The sequence below is a fragment of the Nansenia antarctica genome (genome assembly GCF_963989245.1).
Source record: "Nansenia antarctica genome assembly, chromosome: 4".
In the NCBI taxonomy this organism is placed as follows: domain Eukaryota; kingdom Metazoa; phylum Chordata; class Actinopteri; order Argentiniformes; family Microstomatidae; genus Nansenia; species Nansenia antarctica.
In genome coordinates, this window is record NC_137689.1 from 67,077,467 (window position 1) to 67,084,966 (window position 7,500).

Below are 7,500 nucleotides of genomic sequence, written 5' to 3' on the forward strand. Positions count from 1 at the left end.
GAGTCTCTTTGATGAAGTGGCTCACCTTTAGAACTCCGAGTGCCCCCCCCCCCCCCCAACCCTCCTCAACCTACACCCCCACACCCCTCCCCCTCCCCCCACCCCGACAAATCTCAGAGAAGGGGAATAATGAATAGATTTGGAGAGTTCTGAGAGTCACATCTTGGTCGCTTAGAGATGTGCTGGTGACTGCTGGGTCAACTCAACCTATTGTGTCAACAAAACATTTCGTGGTAAGTCCTCTGTTGTCATGAAAACTACAAATGTAAAGCGGAACCTAACCGAAATCCCATGAGGGACTTCTGGGATATGTTGCAACATGCTAACATGGCGGGAGGCGTGACCTACTAGAGCACAAACAATTCCCGGAAGAAATTTGCAGAAAAGAAAGTTAGAATGGAATTCATTACCCTGTTCATGACCTGAACAGTCAATTAGTCAATACTAACAATTATTATTATTATTTTATTTTTTTCATTTGTCCAGAGGATATGAACGCTTATGTGCCTCTTGAAGTGATGAAATTGGGTAAGGCATAAGAGGCTTGTCTCTGAGACATAAGTGTATTTTAGTTGGGCTGTCATGCTGAGCGTTGAGGTAGATATATAGAGTCATCTAACACGTCTGACTTGTCAAAACAGACACCTCCTCGCTACGTGGGGAGAGGAAACGAATGGCAAATGTGGTGTGAAACAACCTCCATCCTGTGTTTAAATATGTTTTCTTGCTCTTGTAAATGGCTGGGAAATAGAGCTGGCACAGTCGAAGTGTTCTCATCCCAAAAAGAGTGACATTTTATTCAGAAATGTAAATACAGGAAGTTCTAATGGCCTGTTACTGTGCTTCAAAAAAAAAAAAAAAAAAACCTTCTCTCAACATTGTGGGATTATTTTAAAAAAAACATAGGCCACGCTGTTTACCACACGCTTAATTAGAATGCTGCGAGTTGCCATATAATAGGCAGCGATTATCCCGAAATGCTTAGTCTTGCATTAGTAATTAACCTTTCAACTAATACTTGTGCTTAAACGCAGGGGCGAGTGCAAAACCCAGTGCAACATTGGCCATGACGATGAATGTTTGTAAATCAGTCTGTGTTAATTAGCTTTTTGGCTGGAGCTGATAGTTGCCCTTAAAGTCTGCGTTGCTGCCATTCCACTTAGTGGCCTATCCACTGGCTTCCACACAGCAGCCCACTTTGCAAAAAAACAGGAAATTGCCTTCCCCAGTGCCGCCCCCCCTTCATTTTCACAGAGCGTCCCCTGCACCTGTCGAAAGGTCACCTGCCATTGAATTCCATTAGCCAGACATTATGCTGCAGCGTGCAGAAACGTATACTTACATAGCCTCGCATTTCCCTAACGGTGAGGCTTGTCCATTATCCATCTGACCAATCACAGAGCCTTCGCAGATGACGGACAACCGGCTAAGAGTGGTTGTTAGTGTTGTTATGTAACTGTATGTTCTGTTTGGCGCCACATACGACGACGTCCATTTCACTCTCGCATAACGCTTCTAACAGGCGGTCCGACGGCTAATTACTCCTAATGTGACACAGTCGACCGCTTTTTCTGAGTAGACACTCGACAACATCAACAACTATTAAGCAAAAGTACCGGTGAAAATCAAGATAAGACACACAGGTACGAAGACGACGGTAACTACGCTCGGAGGCGAGAGCTGCGTCGTGTCTACGAGAGGAGGGCCGCGTCCCCTCAGCAGCTCTGAGTGTGGCGGTAATCTATTCTGAATCCACCATCCGTCTCCATACTAGACTCATTCATACAACAGCTTGTGATGACACGTCGCTCCTCGCGGTGGGCGGTGGTGTGTGTGTGGGTGTGAGGAGAGAGGAGGAGGGGGGGATGGGGCGGGGTGGGGGGGGGGGCGGGTGGGGGGGTGGGGGGGCTGAACCAGAGGGTGTGAGGTGCCCCTCTGTGCTGGGAGCCTTGGAGAGGGTTATTTCTGATGGGTCATTACTTCGGTAAAAATCTGAAGCCGTGGGAGCTGTGGGAGTGCTGTGCAGGGGCCTGTTGGATCTGCAGGTGTGTGTGCCCTCCGACGGAGCCCAGGGCCCCGTGGGGATGCCTCCATCACAAAGAGGCAACAGAGCTCCATAACACCTCATTTCACCAGCCGTCAATATAGTCGACGTGAGGCCGTAGCCTGGGACACATGGCCTCTCTGACTCACTGAATATGAACCAGACGTATTATGAGCCGTGTTTGAGGACGTGTGTGAGTGTGTGTGTGTGGGTGTGTGGGTGTGTGTGTTACTGTGTATGTGTGTGAGTGTGTGTGTGTGAGTGTGTGTGTGTGTGTGTGTTACTGTGTATGTGTGTGTGTGTGTGTTACCATGTGTGTGAGTGTGTGTGTGTGTGTGTGTGTGTTACCATGTGTGTGTGTGTGTGTGTGTGTGTGTGTGTGTGTGTGTGTGTGTATGCATGTGCGCCTGCATCCGCATATGTGTTTTATTAAGCTGTCTTTAAATATTGATTGATATTCAGATACTGTACCAACAGCTCTGGAGATACTGACAAAGCGCCAGGTGACCATATTGATAAAACATTAAAACTGGGAGTCGGTTGTATGGTGGGGACATGGGAGGCCGCAGGGGAGCATGGATGGTGGAAACATCCAGTCAGACCTTCCACTCTCACCACAGCTCCAGTTTAAGCTGCAGAGACTTCTGGTCACCTCATGAAAACAGTTCTACGGCTGAGTGGAAGGGTCATTGTGTATAAGTAATAACACAACATCTGATTGGACTACCACTCTGACTGCCTGTCCAATATGGGATAATGTGATTGGACAACTGGACCACTCTGACTGGCGGTCCAATATGGGACAATGTGATTGGACAACAGGGCCACTCTGACTGGCGGTCCAATATGGGACAATGTGATTGGACAACAGGTCCACTCTGACTGCCTGAACAGGACATCTGATTGGACTACAGGTCCACTGTAACCAAGGTCATGTGATTGAAGCGTGGTGCCGTGGCGTGCTGAGCTGGACAACCGTGGCAGCTGGACTCTTCCACACTTGGCATCCCTCTCCTGGTGCTCCTGGTCAGGACTCACTTTCACAGCTGACTTGGTAGCCCACCCCTTGGGACCACCGCGACTGCCAGCCTGCATATACACTCGTTTGTGTGAATGTGTGTGTGTGTAGAATGTGTGTGTGTGTGTGTATGTGCGTGTGTGTGTGTGTGTGTTTGTGTGTGTGTGAGTGTGTGTGTGTGTGTGTGTGTGTGTGTGAGAGAGAGTGTGTGGGTGTGAGTGTGTGTGTGTGTGTGTGTGTGTGTCTGTGTGTGTGTGTATGTGTATGTGTGTAAGTGTGTAAGTGTGTAAGTGTGAGTCTGTGCATGATTCTGAATCTGTGTGTGTGTGAATTAGATTTTTTTTCTGTGTGCATGCAGGTGTGTGTGTGCATGTGTGTGCTTGCATGCATGCATGCATGCTGTGTGTGTGTGTGTGTGTGTGTGTGTGTGTATGTGTGTGTGTGTGTGTGTCTGTGTGTGTCTGTGTGCATCAAAATCCCCGCACCAAAACCATACTCCGCCTAAGCCATAAATAGATGGCCCCTCTATATTTTATAACAGCTCTCCTCTTTTCTCCTCTACTTTCTTGACAATTTTCTACAATGGAGTGAAAAAATGTCAGACACTTTTTCAAAATGCTCTCAGGTTGAGATCACAGAGGCCCTGGCAGCCAGGCGTCTCGTCAGTGTTAATTAAGGATCTATTAATAAATGACTCAAAGCTGAGACTGGGAGCGTCGGCTCGGGATTTGATACCAAGTTTCTGTTACTGCAGGCAATACATTAATGGAGATGGTTTTAAACACTCATCTGAGGGATGATGATGATGATGATGGTGATGATGATTATGATGATGATGATGGACTTTTGGCATAACTGTGGGTGTGTCCTCCATGTGCACTGATATCAGGCAGAAGTGACTGAGGGCGTGTTCCCGGTCTGTACCATGAGTTCACTGTACACTGATATGAGATAAAGGTTCAGTACAACAAACTAAATACACCACATTAAGAAACGAGATTACTCTAAGTGGGGGGAGAGAGGGTGAAGGGGGAGGGGGGAGGGGGGAGGGGGGGCGTCTCTTCAGGCTCAGCTCAAATGATTAGAATACAGAGAAAATGTGTTGAGCTTTGACTTTCATAAATATCAATATCAATATCCAAGACTTGGAATCCAAGACTTTCTGCCCAATAGCCAAAACATCTCCAGCCCTGGGTCACCTAATACATGAACATATTTGAGGTGTGCTTGATGTACTGTGGCTTGCATTTCGGCAACTGCTCCATTGCTTCCATTGTACACACACCGGGCAAACTGAATCAAACGTCACTCAAGTATTTTAAATCGTTTGACAAAACATAGTATAAAACTGACTCAGATCGGAAAACAATCCCATCGTTGAATGACAGCTGTGTCTATTTTGTATGCCGTACACACAGCGTTGAGTGTGGGTCTCATGTTGTGAAGATTCTCCTAGATCTATGTGGTGCAGTGTGTTGCCTGTTGGTGTAGCCACATGATGTAGCTACATGTATGTTAGCTTCGTGTGATGCGGGTACCGTTGGCGAGGCTATGGCGCATCAGGGAGAAGACAAGGCTCTCTCCCCTCTAGAATGACAACCAGCCTCTAGTGCGCTGTCTGTGTTATTACAGATTAATCACAACGCAGGGAGTAGCCTTTATGGGTCCAACAGCAGGCCTGGGATCGTAAAGCACCTATAAAACCAACCTGTGAGCCCAGCCACGGCTTCACGCTGAGAAAACGTGGGCAAACTATGAAATGATCACGGCCATTTCAGATTTTTCCTGTCACACACGCACTCGCGCACGCACACACGCCACATGTCCTGTCATATCTTAGTACGGTGACTCTGGGGGAAGGGAGGGGAGGAGAGGGGGGGATATGGGGGGGGGGAGTTTTGTTGAGGACCCAGAGCCACTCAGGCACACTTTTACTGCGAGGTAAGAGGTACACGTGTATGAGAATGGCTGTGACCTCGTGGGGGCTGGTTCAAGTAGCCACAGTTAAAGTACAAGTAGTAATTGTTATTATTATTATTGTTGCTATGAAACCTTAAAGGGGAGATCTTATTTGTTAACATGCATGAGGGGTTTAAAGTAGGATTGTGGTTACATGTGGAGTAGAATAGGTTTAGTGATTATACTTGATATATTATACTTATTGTATATTTCAAACCTGTGTTATTGTGTTCTTGTATTATCGCATGTGTTATTGAGTTATTTTTGGTGGTTTCAGTACAGGCCAATTTAATCTATATTTGAAACCCTATCAATTGAATCTTTAACACTACATAACACCCACTTATAATTTTACATTTAAGAAAAACATTACAAATATTTTTTGTAATCTGGATTTTTTTTTTTTTACATTTAGCATTATCATCACAGAGGTAGAAGATGTGAAAATGATTATTATTAAGTTAGGATATCACAATACACAAGAGTAAAAAACCCTTTGTTATCAATGGAGCTACAGGAGACGGAGATAGGGAAGATGCAAACAGAGAATTTATAGGGAATGATTTTGGGAATGGCATCAAAGCAGGACAGGAGAGAGGAGAGCTTCCATGCCACGAAGTACGTTTGACGATGAGCATCGCAACTGTTTTAATGAATTACAAGTCTGGCAGGTTGGACTATGCGACAGCCAGCCAAATCTAAATTGAACCCCTAATTTGTAATAGACTTTGTGTCATTGCCAAGGTTTAGAAGAACTTAAATTGCTCCTGCAAATCCAAAATCTGCCAGTGTATTTGTGTGATGTTTAATTATGAATAATTGTTTCTTATGTTTTTCCAAATAGGGGCTCTGCCTCCCTGCATCTTGCCTTGGGATTTTATTAGTCATTACTGAAACCTGAATTCCACAGGTACTGTATAGGAGCCCACCAGGGTCCCATGCGTAACAAGCTCATTGAGAAATGTCTGGTTTAATTATGCATTTTTACTTCCTACACTAAACAAAGTTCTTCTTCCTAAGATATACAATTAGGAAAAGTGAACGTATTATCATAATTCATAATGAATCATAAATGTAAAATCTATGAAAATTATTTGGATAAACACTGCGCCATCGTCCCTTAGAATACAGGTATTAAAGACTTTATTAGGTTTGTTAGGAGAAAAAGTCTCCTACAGAACAGCCACCTTTATAGGGTTCACTTATGCCTTTTATAAATATCCTCCAAGGCTACTTACTACATTGTAAAACAAAATAAAAAAAATACACATCAACAAACAACAACTTGATCCACGCTGTGTGTCTGAGATCTGTTTTGTTAACAAAGCAGCTCCACTTGAATGCTGCATCTAGAGATTTCTCTGTTTCAAAATGTCTCTTTAAACTAGGTCACCCTCACCACAGTCTCCAGCCAGGACTACAATCCTTTGCCAACACACACAAAAAAATGCTCATTCTTAATTCTCAGTGTGAAGCAAAAGCTTCCTTATTTTAGCAGCGAGCAGGACACACCTGACAACAACAACAAAAAGAAGCTCTGTCTGGCAGAAACACACAGCTGGTTCCTTCCCAACACTCCCAAATTGCTGATATGAATTTGGGCTCTTTTTTTTTTTCTTCTTCATTCTTCATGATAATAAAGCCTAGCTGTTACCTTGGCAAACTGAGGTAGCCTTGGGGACACAGAACCATTTGGAGAAAGGAATACATCCCCGCTGCTGTTGTTTGAAACCTGTGCCAAAACCTGCACAGGTCTTCTGGAAATATCCACTGTTACATTGGCGCGCGGGGGGGGGGGGAAATTAAGAGAGTGGTCTCCACCATGACAAAGATTTAGGGCATTACACCTTTAAAACACGCACACACATACACACGCACACACACGCACACACACACACATACACACACACACGCACACACACACGCACGCACGCACACACACACACAAAACAACAAAACAAATACTCTGAAAAATTGCAGTGCAACAAAAAGCCTGGCATTTCCAGCCTTGGTTTGATTAATGTTTTTTTCTGCCTAATAAAAGGTTCACAAACCATCTGTTTTTCTCCCTAATGCCTTGCCCAAAGGTTTCTCCTTCCTATTTCAGGCATGAGGCCAACTGACATTCCTCTCTCTCTCTCTCTCTCTCTCTCTCTCTCTCTCTCTCTCTCTCTCTCTCTCTCTCTCTCTTTCTCTCTCTCTCTCTCTCTCTCTCTCTCTCTCTCTCTTTCTCTCTCTCTCTCTCTCTCTCTCTCTCTCTCTCTCTCTTTCTCTTTCCTTTTCTCTCTTTCTCTCTCTCTCTGTCTCTGTCTCTCTCTCTGTATCCCTCCCTCTCTCTCTCTCTCTCTCTCTGTATCTCTCTGTCTCTCTTTCCTCTCTCTCACACACACATACACACACTCTCTCTCTCTCCCTCCCTCTCACTCTCACTCTCTCTCTCACTCCCCCACTCCCCTTATTTTTTTTCCTCTTTTCACTC